Source organism: Neltuma alba, unplaced genomic scaffold (assembly GCF_004799145.2).
Source record: "Neltuma alba isolate B1F8T4 unplaced genomic scaffold, ASM479914v2 tig00004876_pilon, whole genome shotgun sequence".
Lineage (NCBI taxonomy): Eukaryota > Viridiplantae > Streptophyta > Magnoliopsida > Fabales > Fabaceae > Neltuma > Neltuma alba.
In genome coordinates, this window is record NW_021633894.1 from 48,917 (window position 1) to 62,523 (window position 13,607).

Genomic DNA, 13,607 nt, shown 5'->3' on the forward strand with positions numbered 1-13,607 from the left:
AAAAAAAACGATATTGTGTAATGTAAGTTCATGCTTGTTTTGGAAACATAATTATTAGGATGTTCAAAGTGTAAGTGGATTTAAGTCCATATATAGATGATAAAATAATTGGAATGATTCATGAACTTAGTTAGAGTTACGATATGTGGTATCTCTTCTATATAAATAAATGTCAAGATAAATTTACTCTTGTGTGCAAAGTGAAGCACTCCTATATGGAACCAGTTTCGGTGCTCATCACTCTTATGAGCACCATAAGCTCATTAGATTTGAACTGTTTATATTCGATTTAAACGATCTAAATTTATAACCGTTAATTAATTATTTTTAAATAAAAAACTATTTTTTAAAAGAATGATAGTTAAGAGATTATCTCTCTTTTGATTGTTAAGAGATTACCTCTGTCCAAGGGTAGCTTCTGGAACGATGTTAGATCATACTTGGACCCTATCATAGGCTACTTGTTCTACACAAACGCACCATTGTTGGCTAATGTATACCCTTACATCAGCTATGCTGATAACCCTCGTAACATATCTTAGAAATATGCTCTGTTCACTACTCTAAACATGGTGGTACAGGACGATTCAAGGGGGGTACCAGAATCTGTTCAATGCCATGTTGGAATCGATTCACGCGGCATTGGATAGTACAAAGATTGGGTATGTGAAGGTGGTCGTGTCGAAGAGTGGGTGGCCTTCTGATGAGGCGTTTGTAGCTACCTACGATAATGTGAGGACGTACCTAGACAATTTGATTCGACATGTTAACAGAGGCACTTTGATGAGGCCTGGACCTGTAGAGACGTATGTTTTTGCAATGTTTGACGAGAACCAAAATTACCCATAAAGGGAGAAATGTCACATCCCAATTTTTAGAGTCTAGGGGCCCTCAAAGTAGCTTAAAGAAAGTAGGCTATCACGTTTTTTTGAGTAGAAGTCTTAAAGAGGTGAAAGGAACTAGAATGAGAATAGGGACTAAACTGCAAAGTAAAAATTTTCAGGGGTTGAAGTGTAATCCAAGTCAGAAGTTTCAGTAAAGTCTTAAAGGCCTAGAAAGAGAAGAGATAAAATATAGGCCGAAGGTTAAGTTAGAAACCTCAAAGGAATGACTGTATGTGGTTAAGTCCAAGCAGGGACTAAATTGCAAATTCATAAAGTTACGGTTAACAGCGATAAAAATGAAAAGTATACAGAAAATTTCAGAAAAATCTCAAAAAATGGAAAATAATAACTTAATACTTTTTTGTGAAGATAAATGACAAAAATACCCCTTAGCCAGCTTAAATGGGATTTATAAGTTTATGATCGGTAAAAAGTATATCGACTGAGACAATTATTTGAGATAGCAAGAGATCTAAAAAATGTATGCAAAATTGAGGTTAAAGAGTTGAAAGGTTATACTAATTTATAAAATTAGTGCTGCAAACAAAAGGCTAGTGCAATGGCTTTAATAAAATGAAAATCCGATTATGTTAATAAAAAGGATATTTTGGTAAATGATTTTGTACGAGGCTTAAAGGAATTGAGAAAATTCATAGATTTTCTCTAAAGATAAAAGGAATTTTTGAAGCAGGCAGAAGAATTTTCTGAGCTCCAGAAAGCCTAAACAAACGTGGGCCAAATAAATTAAAAGGAAATTTAAGGAGTAAGTTTTGATCCAGTAGCTAAGATTTAATCTCCCTTCTCCTCTACCAAATTGTTGACACCTAGCACATTCTAGAAGAATGATGTAAGGATAATGCAAGAAGGTGATGCAATGATGGTGCAAAAGTCTACTTGAATTTCTAAGTTTGCCCTTACTCTTTTTATTAGTTACCAAGGGCATTTTGGTTCATTCAAACCAAAGTTTCGGTTAAAAATAGAGCCTCTCCTCCCCCTCTATTTCAGCCAACATGAGAATACTAGGAAAAACTCTTGCAATTTAATTTCTTGAAGTATAATCAAGAGGAAAACACTTCCCTTTGATTAACCAAGCTTGGATCTAAGGTTAATAAGTTGTTTTATGTTGTTTTTTGCTTTGTTTCCTTGAGTTGGACAGTCGAAAAATCTGTTCTTCCCTCTTTAATGTTGCTGGCCGAAATGTACAAGGTTAGGAGATGAAAGTTTTGATGTTATATCTTGTTAAAACACAATGGTTCAAGGTTGTTTCAAGTGGTTTTGAGTTGTTGTTTGAAAGATTTCATGATTTGAGGCCTAAAGGTGCTATTTGGCCAAGCAAAAATTATGCCGTAGTATGTGTTTTTCATATTTTTAATGCTTTCGTTGTGTTTAAAATAAAAAAAATAGTGTAGGGTAGATCTAAAGAATAAATACATTGGAAGCATTAGAATCAAAGCTGCCATCAGTGAAAGGCAGAAGGAGTTGTAATCACTTCCTTTGTATAATATCAGTGTGCTTCTCTCATGAGTTCTCTCTAAGCTTCTCTTCTTCTGAAGGCCTTACTTATAATATTTTTCTTTTGTCTCCAGAGATCCTAAGTATACTCTACACTTGCTTCTCTAAGAGGATCCTGTGAATTAGAAATGGAATCTGACCACGATTCATTAAGGTGTGCTTAGTGACAATCTTTCCAGTTATCCTAAATCTGATATTCAAAGTTGAGAGTCCTAAAGTAGCCCATTGATGAGTTGAGAAAAGAGGTCCTACTTAGACTAAAGGTTTGGATATCAGACTGTGTTAGCTTGGAGGAAAAAATACAAAAAATTACATTTAACCATTAATTGCAGAAATAAAATTGATAAATAAGTATTATTTACTCTTCAAGTGATTTATATTTTTGATCAAACTATTCTTTTATACATGAATTAAGAAAAAAAGATAGGAAAAATTTCATTTAAGGACCATAGTACAGAATTAATTTCAAAGAGCCCCTAAAACTTTCTGAAATTTCACTGTATGACCACGGGGGCAAACTGATATTAATTCCACACAAAAAAATAACGCTATTGGCCCCTCATAATATAAGTGAGAGAGTCTATTTGTAAGTAAGACTAGAAAATTTGCAACATACATACATATATTCATAATTGGAATTAGTCCCTTTACCACCTGAAGAAGGTGTTCATAAGTGAACAAGTATGAAAGAGCCCATTTGTATGTGGGACTAGACAATTTGTAACATACATATATTTATTTACAACTAGAATTAGTCTATTTACATGTCATCTCCTTCACCTGAAAAAGGTGCCCATGAGTAAACAAGTGTGGGAGAACCCATTTACAAGTGAGACTAGACAATTTGTGTAACAACAAAATTACTACACTTCTAAATTAATCAATATTAAAAAGTTAACCATGATAGGAAAAAAACTTTGTAAAACATTTAAAAATACTATCATGATTATATAAACATTCTAAAGCACACGAGATTAACTATGATATAAAAGAGTTAAACCAATATATAAATATATCTATCATGGTTAAAAGAGTCCTTCAAAATCAATTTCGTGCAAATCAAGATTCACAATGAATAGGGCTTTGGACATTATGAACCCAAAATGTTATTTTCAACTATAAGCCCATAACACGAATTACTGAATAATACCTTTCATAACTTCCTAAAATCAAAAGTCATCTAATGTTAAGGATCGTTGTGGATTCACAACTCATACAAAAAAAAAATCACATGCAAATACCTAGAGGTCTTCAGCTTTCTACCAGCATGCAATTCAATACTCCCTCCGTTCCTTATTATAAGAGACACTTGATGCTTATGCCATGTTCCTATATACAAGAGACACTTACAAGTTGTCTCTACTTTTTTGTGTTGATTTACTATTTTACCCATATTTATTATCTCCAACTCACACTCTCTCTCCCTCCCACTTCTCTTTCTTTTAATAATTTAATTGTTCTCTCTCATGCTCTCTCTCCTTATTAATGAGGGCATTTTTGGAAAAAAATTATACTTTTTATACATTAATTGTTCTTAACTAACTTTAACTGTTTTTTTGATCAACGTACTTCGGTTATTTGTCTCTTATAATAAGGAACGGAGGGAGTAACATTTATCAAAAGTATACTGTCAAAATAATCAATCTCAAACATATCAGAGTATGTGGAATGGGCCATATTGTAGCAATATACATCTATTCAACACAATCAAAAGGGTGGAAGCACTAGTATTTTTCAGTAGGAGCTCAAGCTTCTAGAGCCTTCCCTGACTGACCTGAACGGGAACTATCACCTGACAAAAAAAAAAGTTAAATCAACGGGGTGAGACAAAGCCTCAGTAACCAATAATCCTATTTATCAAGCATACAAGTAAGTACTCGTGATGTGTCAAGTGAGACAATTGCAAATTCATAGTATTCAAACAAATTTCATATTGTCAAAGCATATAACAAAGTACAATCAATAATCCTTTCACCTCCTTTATATCCACCCACCTTATATCCTCTGACTGAACTCATAGGCTAAATCCTCATCCATGTGACTGGTAATTAAACAAGCTCACTGATCAAGTGATATGGACTAGCTAAAATCCACATAGCACAAGATCGGACCATGGGTTCCCCCTCTAGTCTACCAGTGGGGTGTCAATGCCCTACAATGGGTAATTGAGCCAAAGAACCAATCAGTGTACACCTAATGGACCTATCACCTTATATCCTTAAATGTACATAGTTCACCTCCTTATATCCTGTTTGATATAGTTCCCATCATCAACATCCGCCACCCCTCACATATCAATACTCAAAATAATATATTCATAATAAATAATCAACATATCAAAATCAATTCAAATTTCCAATTCCCAATTAATTCATAATACATGAGATCATCATAATTGTAAACACATATATATTTTGTAAAGAAAGTCTCACAAGACAAATTTGGATAACAACATAATTTCATAGCTCATATCATAATTCAGTAATATTTCATAAATCCCATATAATTCAAAATCAATCACAAACAACTTACGAGTATGAATAATAAGTAGAAAGTGGTTACCTTTCACCCACTAGGAAAAGGATTACCACAGGGTTAACCCGTGCTCAAACAAACAATCCAATAATTTAATCTACACAATCAATACATTTACATATCAATACACAAGCTATTTAATTAATTACCTGAGCTAATATAAATATATAAAAGTTAAAGTTTCTAATTTTATGCTAAAACCTAAACCTCTCATAACCCATAATTAAGTCTTTTGCCACAAAAATTCATGTATCCTAACAATCTATAATTTCATTTAAACCTTTCAAAATATTTACTTTAATACAGATTTTTCTCAATTTTTTTAAAAATATAAAATTATTATATTTAAAATTTAAAAATCCTCTCTTAAGTTTAAATCTCAAAAACCAGTCATTAGAAATTCAATATACATCAAATACAGTTAAGTAAAATAATTAAGTCAACAGTTTCATAGTAGAAATATCATATTTTTCACAAATAAATATCTGTTTAACTCAAATAATTCATTTAAAAATATTAGGTCAGTCAAAAATAAAACTAAACTAATAGAAATGATCAACTAAAATAGCTCTACAATGCTATGCTCATTTAACATCAAAACTCAACATTTGCTTCAAGCCCTAAACCCAAAAATTCTTTCTAATAAGAACAAAACTATTATCATTAGATAGATACAGATTAGTAGAAAAACTTTCATAAAAAAGGTTTGATAAAAAGAAGTCATTTAACTTATTAAAATAATCTGCAAATGTTGAAAACCTAATGACAAATGAGAATGTGAAGATTCGATTTTTTTTAGGGAAATTATGACTTAGTTAGTAAAATGATCAGATGGATCACATATAACTCTATCAAGCACGGAAGCGGAAATTCCTTCTTATGGTTGGATACGCGTACTTAATATGAGTATTAATAATTATTAAGAATGCATTATCTCCAGAATGTAGTAAATAATTAAATTTAATACCAGTAAGAGGTTTTGCTGCAAAACCGCAACTGTTGCTACCATTGTTATGGATGGTCTCCAATTGTCTCAAAATCTTCTTGAGTTTCCACTAGTTGATGTTTACCTAGTGTGATTGATTTTGTTTGAGACATCTTTAGTATGTCCTCTCCTGGCTAAGCTGAGCATGGTGATCTCTATGTAGGAAGGTGTGATTCACTGTTTTGTTATGTAGTCTGCAGTTATCCACCAACCCAGATACTAATGGTTAATATTTACAGAATTTGCAGCTAATTAGTTCGTTATGGGTCCAATATGTTTTCAATCACCATGGATATACTATGTTCTGAAAGTACCGTTAGTCATGTATGTGGTTCATATGCTGTCAACGGTTAGCATCCAACTGGAAGCATTAATATCACGTCATTTTTTGGGGGCAAATGAGAGGAGGAGGGAGGGGGGAATTATTGGGTTGGATATGGTGGAAGGTTTCGGTTTGGTTTAATAAGTGGTTTTAGTTTTCTTGCTTTATAATAGCTTTTTCATTTGGAGTCAACACACTTGAGTTTTTTTATGCAGGTCTTAATTTTGAATGTTGACTTTTGTTTTATGATATATCTGCTGATTTGTTGGAAAACTTGTCAGTTTTCATGTGAGATGGAGGTCTCTTTCTAGGTTCGTCACATTGTTATTACTGGACTAGTTGTATTCACTATTTTCATTTTTTTTCTTCCCGACAGAGGGACACTATTATTGATATCTTCTATGAGAAGCATTTGGGGCAACTGATCGAAGTAATAACAGCGTCATGTCCTTCTGTTGCTCGTGCAAGTAGCAATTCAGTGGATCCCAGTCAAAGGGTCAAGTGTCAGATGGAAACAAAACCAGATATATTATCAAACACATGCGAATTACTATGCTTTTGTGTGCTGCATCACCCATACAGGATAAAGTATGTTGCTGCTGTGCATTATGTGATTGATATACCTTTAGGAATTTGTTGCTGCTCATGTTAATTTTGAACGTGAATTCACCCATACAGGATAAAGTATGTTGCTGCTGTGCATTATGTGATTGATATACCTTTAGGAATTTGTTGCTGCTCATGTTAATTTTGAACGTGAATTTTTCTGTTGCTCGCTGGTGCAACTTCCTTTTGAACAGTGTGATTGACAAAATTTTGCTTTTGACAAAAAGAAGGGAAAAATACTAAGTTGTTGGTGCTGTTCGATTTGTTCGTACTATCCTCTCTTGTCATGTGAGTCTTAATATCTGCACTAATAAAATGTTCGATGAATTTTATTTTTAGGGAAATGCAGAATGTATGGTGGTGGAGTTGAGAAGCAAGTGTTTGTTAATTTTAATGGTCCATTGGTCCCCAAGTTCATTTTAGGATAAGATTACGGATGGTTTTTTTAATGGACACTTAGGTGGTATGTTATGCCGAAGTCTTGCGGTGAGCAGTGGGGTATCTAAGTTTCAAAATTGAGTAGTAATGGGGTGCTTAACCGGTATTTATGTGCTTGTTTGGGATCACAATTGGACACCCCAAAAGCACTTATTCACATAATTTGAAACAAACCTCTCATATACTTACCTCATATTCTATTAATTATGATTGCAAAGTTGAGTATGAAGAATTCATCTGCCATTCCAAACAAGCACTATGTAGATTGGCTCTCCAACCTCAATAGTTAACTTTTGGGGGAGGGTTTCTCATTTTACTTAAGTACCTATCAATTGTTATCAGAGTTGATGGACATTGGTTCTGGAAAGGGCTGCCTATTGAGGGTTTTAACCGTTGGAGGATTTAACTAACAACGAAGATGAGTGAAGTGTTGTGGATTCTATTGGGATGCCTAAATCTCACATAAAGTAGCATAGGACCCTCAATAGGGTGTTCAAGTAGGTTCTCCACTTTTATGGATAGCTTTTGGAGGAGGGTTAGTGTTAAGAATGGTTTGAATTTGTTTAGTGTCCTATATTTTCTTTTGTTTCCATGTTATTCTGGTTTTGCTGCCATTTTCTGCTGGCTGACCCCCTTTAAGCATTTTGCGTAACATTTTGGAGTGTTGACCTGCAGGACGAGCATCTGATAAATCATTTTGTTAGGAACAACCTTCTCAAACCAATTGTAGACGCTTTTGTTGACAATGGCCATCGCTACAATCTGCTAAACTCTGCAGTTCTAGAACTTTTTGAGTATATCCGGAAGGTTCTTTCTTTTATACCTATGTACCGTGCATCTTAAATGTCTGAAGCAATTATTTACTGATAACATTGTATGCTGCAGGAGAATCTAAAATTGTTGGTGAAATATTTAGTTGATTCTTTCTGGCCTCAGCTTGAGAAATTTGAGTATTTGGCTTCCATTCAATCACTGAAAGTAAAATATGAGCAGGTATTTTCCTTGCTGCTGCTCCTGGTTTTGGCGCATATGTTGCTCGTCCTTGATATAAGAGTGCTAGTAATTAATGAATGAGGTTTTGAGTATTGATATATGACAAATACTCCAACATGATGTAATTTCGAATGCGAAGAAAAATAAAGTGTCTGCAGTTTGAATGTCTTTAAGATACGAATATAATCCACGCAAAATCCCTCTTTTACACGGCGAGGGCACCGATGATCGCTTGAGTTAGGGAGGTCCAGAGATGATCAGCATTCCTCTTTCTCCATAGTTCATAATTAAATTTTGGTTTTAACCCCTATATATAATTTCATAAGGAATTGTTTGGCTATGAAAGAATAAATGTTTGTGAATATGCGTGTGAATGGAAGTACATAGGAAATAAGAATATGACTCATTCTCTGGCCACGCATAATTTCATTGTCACGAGTCAATGTTGATATGATGAGGCAGAGGCGTGTTTAAACTTGAGCAAAGAAATTGCTATACTGGCCTTGACGGCATCGAGGTATTATGGTATTGATGCGCAAATGAATGCAAAAGAAAGCCCAAAATCAAATAAAAGGGCCACAATTGTATATGGGCTTTAAATTTCAAGTTGATGTGGCTAATTGGATGATGCAGGACTTGTGTAAATCAGAATATGCTTTAATAATTATTTGGATGGAGAAACTAACAAGAGTTGCTCTAACTGGTAAGGAATTAACTCATAACCTGTAAAGTTGTTCGTTTGAATTCTGCTTTCAATATAAAGATCTTGTTGATTGTTGTGTTCTTTGAGTTTAGAAACATGCAATAATTTTGGTGAGTTTCTACGCTCAATTCATCTGAATTTTTGTTGTATAAAAATATTATTTGGTTGGTGAGAAAGGAGAGTGATTTGACATGAGCTTGTGAGCGTTATTACATATTGAAAACCCGAGACGCGATCACGGATACAAATCCGTAGGCAGGTGTTAGAAACGTATGGCTATATATATAGGCAATGGGAAACGTCATTTTATTATAGTACGATAAGATTGGTTGACAGCAGGATGGAATGCAAGGTTCAGACCGCGTTAAAGCATATGACAAAACACGTTTTATTCCTATTTTTCCAAGCTCTCGACATGGGGATTATAGATGATCTACTTGTCTTGTCTCCTTTAATTTTTTTTCCCAAGAAAATAACTTTATCCTCTATTTTTCTTTTAAGCAGCTGTTTTCTAAACTTAAAAATATGTCCTGATTTTAGTGAGTTCTGTATCTAATTCATCTAAATTCTTATTATATCAAAAAATATTGGTTGGTTGGTGAAAAAACAAGAGTGATTTAACTTGAGGTTATAAGCATTATTACACATTGAAAACTGAAAAGACTCGATCACCAGCAGGGAACCTCTCCATTGCATACCCTCTCCGTTGCGCTTCCATTTAATTGAAACGGCATTGTTTGGATTTTTTTTTTGGGGGAAAAATGGCAGCTTTCTTTTCCAATCCTGTGCAGCATCCATCCCAAATTTGTTTCGGCCTCTTTTTTTTTTTTTGGCAGCTGAGCAAGAAATTCTGGGTTTTGTCTCCAAAAAATTTCCCAACTCATATGTGAGAAGAAATAATGGAAGAAGTTGCTCACCGGTTCACCTCTTGTGTTTGTTGGTTGCCTCTTCATTTCGTTATATACATCTGTTTTATAGTTTGAATGCACTCCTTTGAGTTACTTTCAGGTTGTTTCTTATGATCGTTTAATTAGGGAAAAAAAAAGAATCGTTTCATTTTATATTTATACTTTTGCTTGCCTCTTGCGTGTTTCATCACCTTTGTCCTGGGTGATTTTCGGATGATTACCCGATATCAATTTGCCAAATTTAGGATGGACACAAAACGAGACTGGAAAAGAAAGCCGCCAATTCTTCTTTAAAATAAGCAAATGATGCCGTTTCAATTAAATGGAGGCCCAATAGAGAGGGTATGCAGTGGAGAGGTTCCTAGTCGCTCAATCACGGGTACAAATCCATGTAGTCAGATGTTAGAAGCGTATGGCTATGTGCCCCCGCGCGCGTGTAAATATGTATCATGGGCATTGCTTTCTGGGAAAGTTCGTTGTAAGGTATTCCTTTTGTCTTATTTATAGAACACTTTTAATATATTTCATACAGATTTAGAAAAAATTTAAACTGTATTAACTCTTCATTAAAATTTAGTAACTTTTTAACTTTATCCCTATTTAATATATATATTCTTAAAAAAATAACTATATGCATTATAATAAAAAGAATAATATAATACATTCATGATAAAAATTTAATGAAGTGACTTATAGATAGAACAAAAAAAAGCTTCTTTTCTTGTTTTATAAATAAGAGGAGTAGTTCCGCCTTTATGATAGGACGATAAGATTGATTGAAGGGATGTTTGGATGGAAACCAAACTATGATTTTAAAAGTGTTTTTACGGTACACTAGATAAATATGTGAAGGAGTTTGCCTCGTTTTGTGGAAAAGTGCTTCTAAGAAGCACTTTTGGGTGCTTCCAGGGGGTGTTTGGATGAAACCAAACTATGGTTTGGAGAACAATTTCTGGAGAATAGATTCTTGAGAAAATAAATTTTACGAAAAATAAATTTTGTGAAAAAGTGATTCAAATAAATTTAGAGTGTTTGGATAGTTGTTATCAGAAACACTTTTTATATATGTAAATTACTAAAAAAAACATAAGTTAATGTGATAATTACATAAAAGATAGATTTTATAATATATTTTAATTTGAAGGAATAAAATTGTTAATAATATATTTTTTACCAACATAATTAATAATATATAAGATAATGTAATTAATAAATAATTAATATGTGTATATATATTTATAAAATATAAGATTAAATATGTCCATAAAAAAATAATTGAGAGATGTGAAAGTCATATTATTGTTGAGATCTACTCTGATAGGCATAATCATACTCTTTAATTTGAGCTAGAAACAGAATGGATTCACTTCTTTTGAAATCATGATTTTGAGTCCAAAATCATAATTTTGACCAAAACCGTAGTTTTCCGAAAATCATGCTTATTTGGCAATTTTTCTCTCCAAACAATGATTTGGGTTCCCAAACTATAGTTTGAACAATTACCCAAACAGGTCCTGATAGTAGGAAGGTTCACACCGCGTTAAAGCATGTGACAAAACGCTTTTTATTTCTATTTTTTCCAGCTCTCGACATGTGGTCTATAGATGATCTACTTGTCTTGTCCCTTTATTTTTTTTCCGAAGAAAATAACTTTGTCCTTTTTTTTCCGTTTAATACTACCTCCGATCCTTAATATAAGATTCTGTTTAATTTTTATTTTGGTTTTAAATATAAGATCCTAATCTACTTTATCTCTCATATTTACTCAATTTTTTTCAAGATAATCCTTCTAATAATTATAGTTCTAGTTAATACATTTGATTAGTAAAGATATTTTAGGAAAGACAACATCTATTTAGGACAAATAACTAACTCAACTTACTTTCTTAATATCTTCAAATTAGTCAACTGGCTCTTATAATTAGGATCGGAAGTAGTATATATTTTGTAAAATATGTAATTGATCATTTCTAATTAGAGAAACCTTTGTTAGCAAATCGGATGATTTTTAGCATGAAGGCACGTGCGCCAACTGGCTCGGCGTCCTCGCAAATTAATTATACGGATTATATATTGTGACGGCAATTATATATATTTACATGACGCTGCCGACAGCTGATGCTTTTATAAGCCTCTAATCTCACTATTATGAAAATATTTAATCCCAAAGTGTATATATAATCAATCAAACTAATAATAACAATAATCACTAATTGACATTATTATTTTCCTAACAATTGAGATTATCTATCCATGAATTATGAACACGGACACGGTGGCTCTTCCATTTTTTTAATTTTTTTTTAATTTTCACATATTCTATTGAGCTCTACTTTATTGGATTCATTAAATGTGATTCAAATTAAAATTATTTTTCTAATTTTATTCATATTAAATGATGTTGTGGATGAGAGGAAAAAATGCAAGAAATTACATTTTGTTATGAATATAATAATATCTTTGTGAATGTTCATATATCTCCCTTTATCTCCTATATCTCCTATAATCTCTAATATCTCCCATTATCTCTATATCCCACAATTATCTCATATTATCATGTAATCTGGAGATTCTATCAAAGATATAAAGCTGTGCCTATAAATAGAGGCCATGTATAATGTATTGTGTACTCTTGAATGGAATGAGAAAAACTCTCTCTTATCAATCCTTTCTTCCTTTGTATGATTCTTCTCTATTCTTCTTTATTCATAACACGTTATCAGCATGAAGCTCTAACCAAGGTGCGTATGATATACCTTTCTATTCCAGCATAATTTTAGAGCATCATCTATATTATTTTTTTTTTGGAGTATCTCTTGCTTTGTTCAAATAAGAATATCTCGAGTATCACAAATATGGTGTTTCAGAGTATCCATATTCCTATTCAATTTATCTAGAACAATCTAAGCTATTATATGGAATAAAAAAAAATATCTACTGTTGTTTTAAACATCGGGTTCCATGGCTATGATTGGAGATTCTTTCCCCCTCTATTTCTTATTGACCTGATGTCACTATTTCGACGGAACCCGAAGTTTCAATGGATACTAGCAGTATCTTAAAAGAGTTACCATCTAAAGTTAAATGGCCAAAAGCCATATAGTTCTAAGTTCTCATCTCATTGCGATTAAATGGCTAGAAGCCATATAACTCTGATTTTACATTCTTTTCAAATTAAATGGCTAAAAGCCATATAATTTTGATTTTCTATATTATAGCCAGAAGCTATACAACTTTGAGTTTTTATCTTATGGCTAGAAGCCATATATATATATATGGTTAATTCTCTATTTTTTTTAAATGACTTGAAGTCATATATATTTGATATTTTATCTTATTAAATAACTAGAAGTATTTACATATAAATTTTCTATCTTATGGTTAGAAGCCATATATATTTGATTACTGTTATCTTATTAAATGGCTAGAAGCCATGTAATTTGAATTTTTATTTTATGGCCAGAAGCCATATATATATAATTTTGTTTTATCTTATTAAATGGCTAGTTGCCATATAAATTTGATTTTCTATCTTACGGCCAGAAGCCATAGATATTTGAATTATTTTTTATCTCATTAAAAGGCTAGAAGCGATATAATTTGTATTTTCTATTTTATGACCAGAAGCCATATATATTTAATTTTTTCTTTATTTATATATATCATGTTGAATTTTCTATTTTATAGCCAGAAGCCATTTATATATATTTAAATTTTCTTT

At 32.4% G+C, this 13,607-nt stretch overlaps 1 pseudogene; it reads left to right on the top strand.

Annotated features, from left to right (window-relative positions):
* Window positions 1-6,531: 6,531 nt before the first annotated feature.
* LOC114746070 (protein PPP4R3C-like) overlaps window positions 6,532-13,607 on the top strand; it is a 32,252-nt pseudogene continuing 25,176 nt past the window's right edge.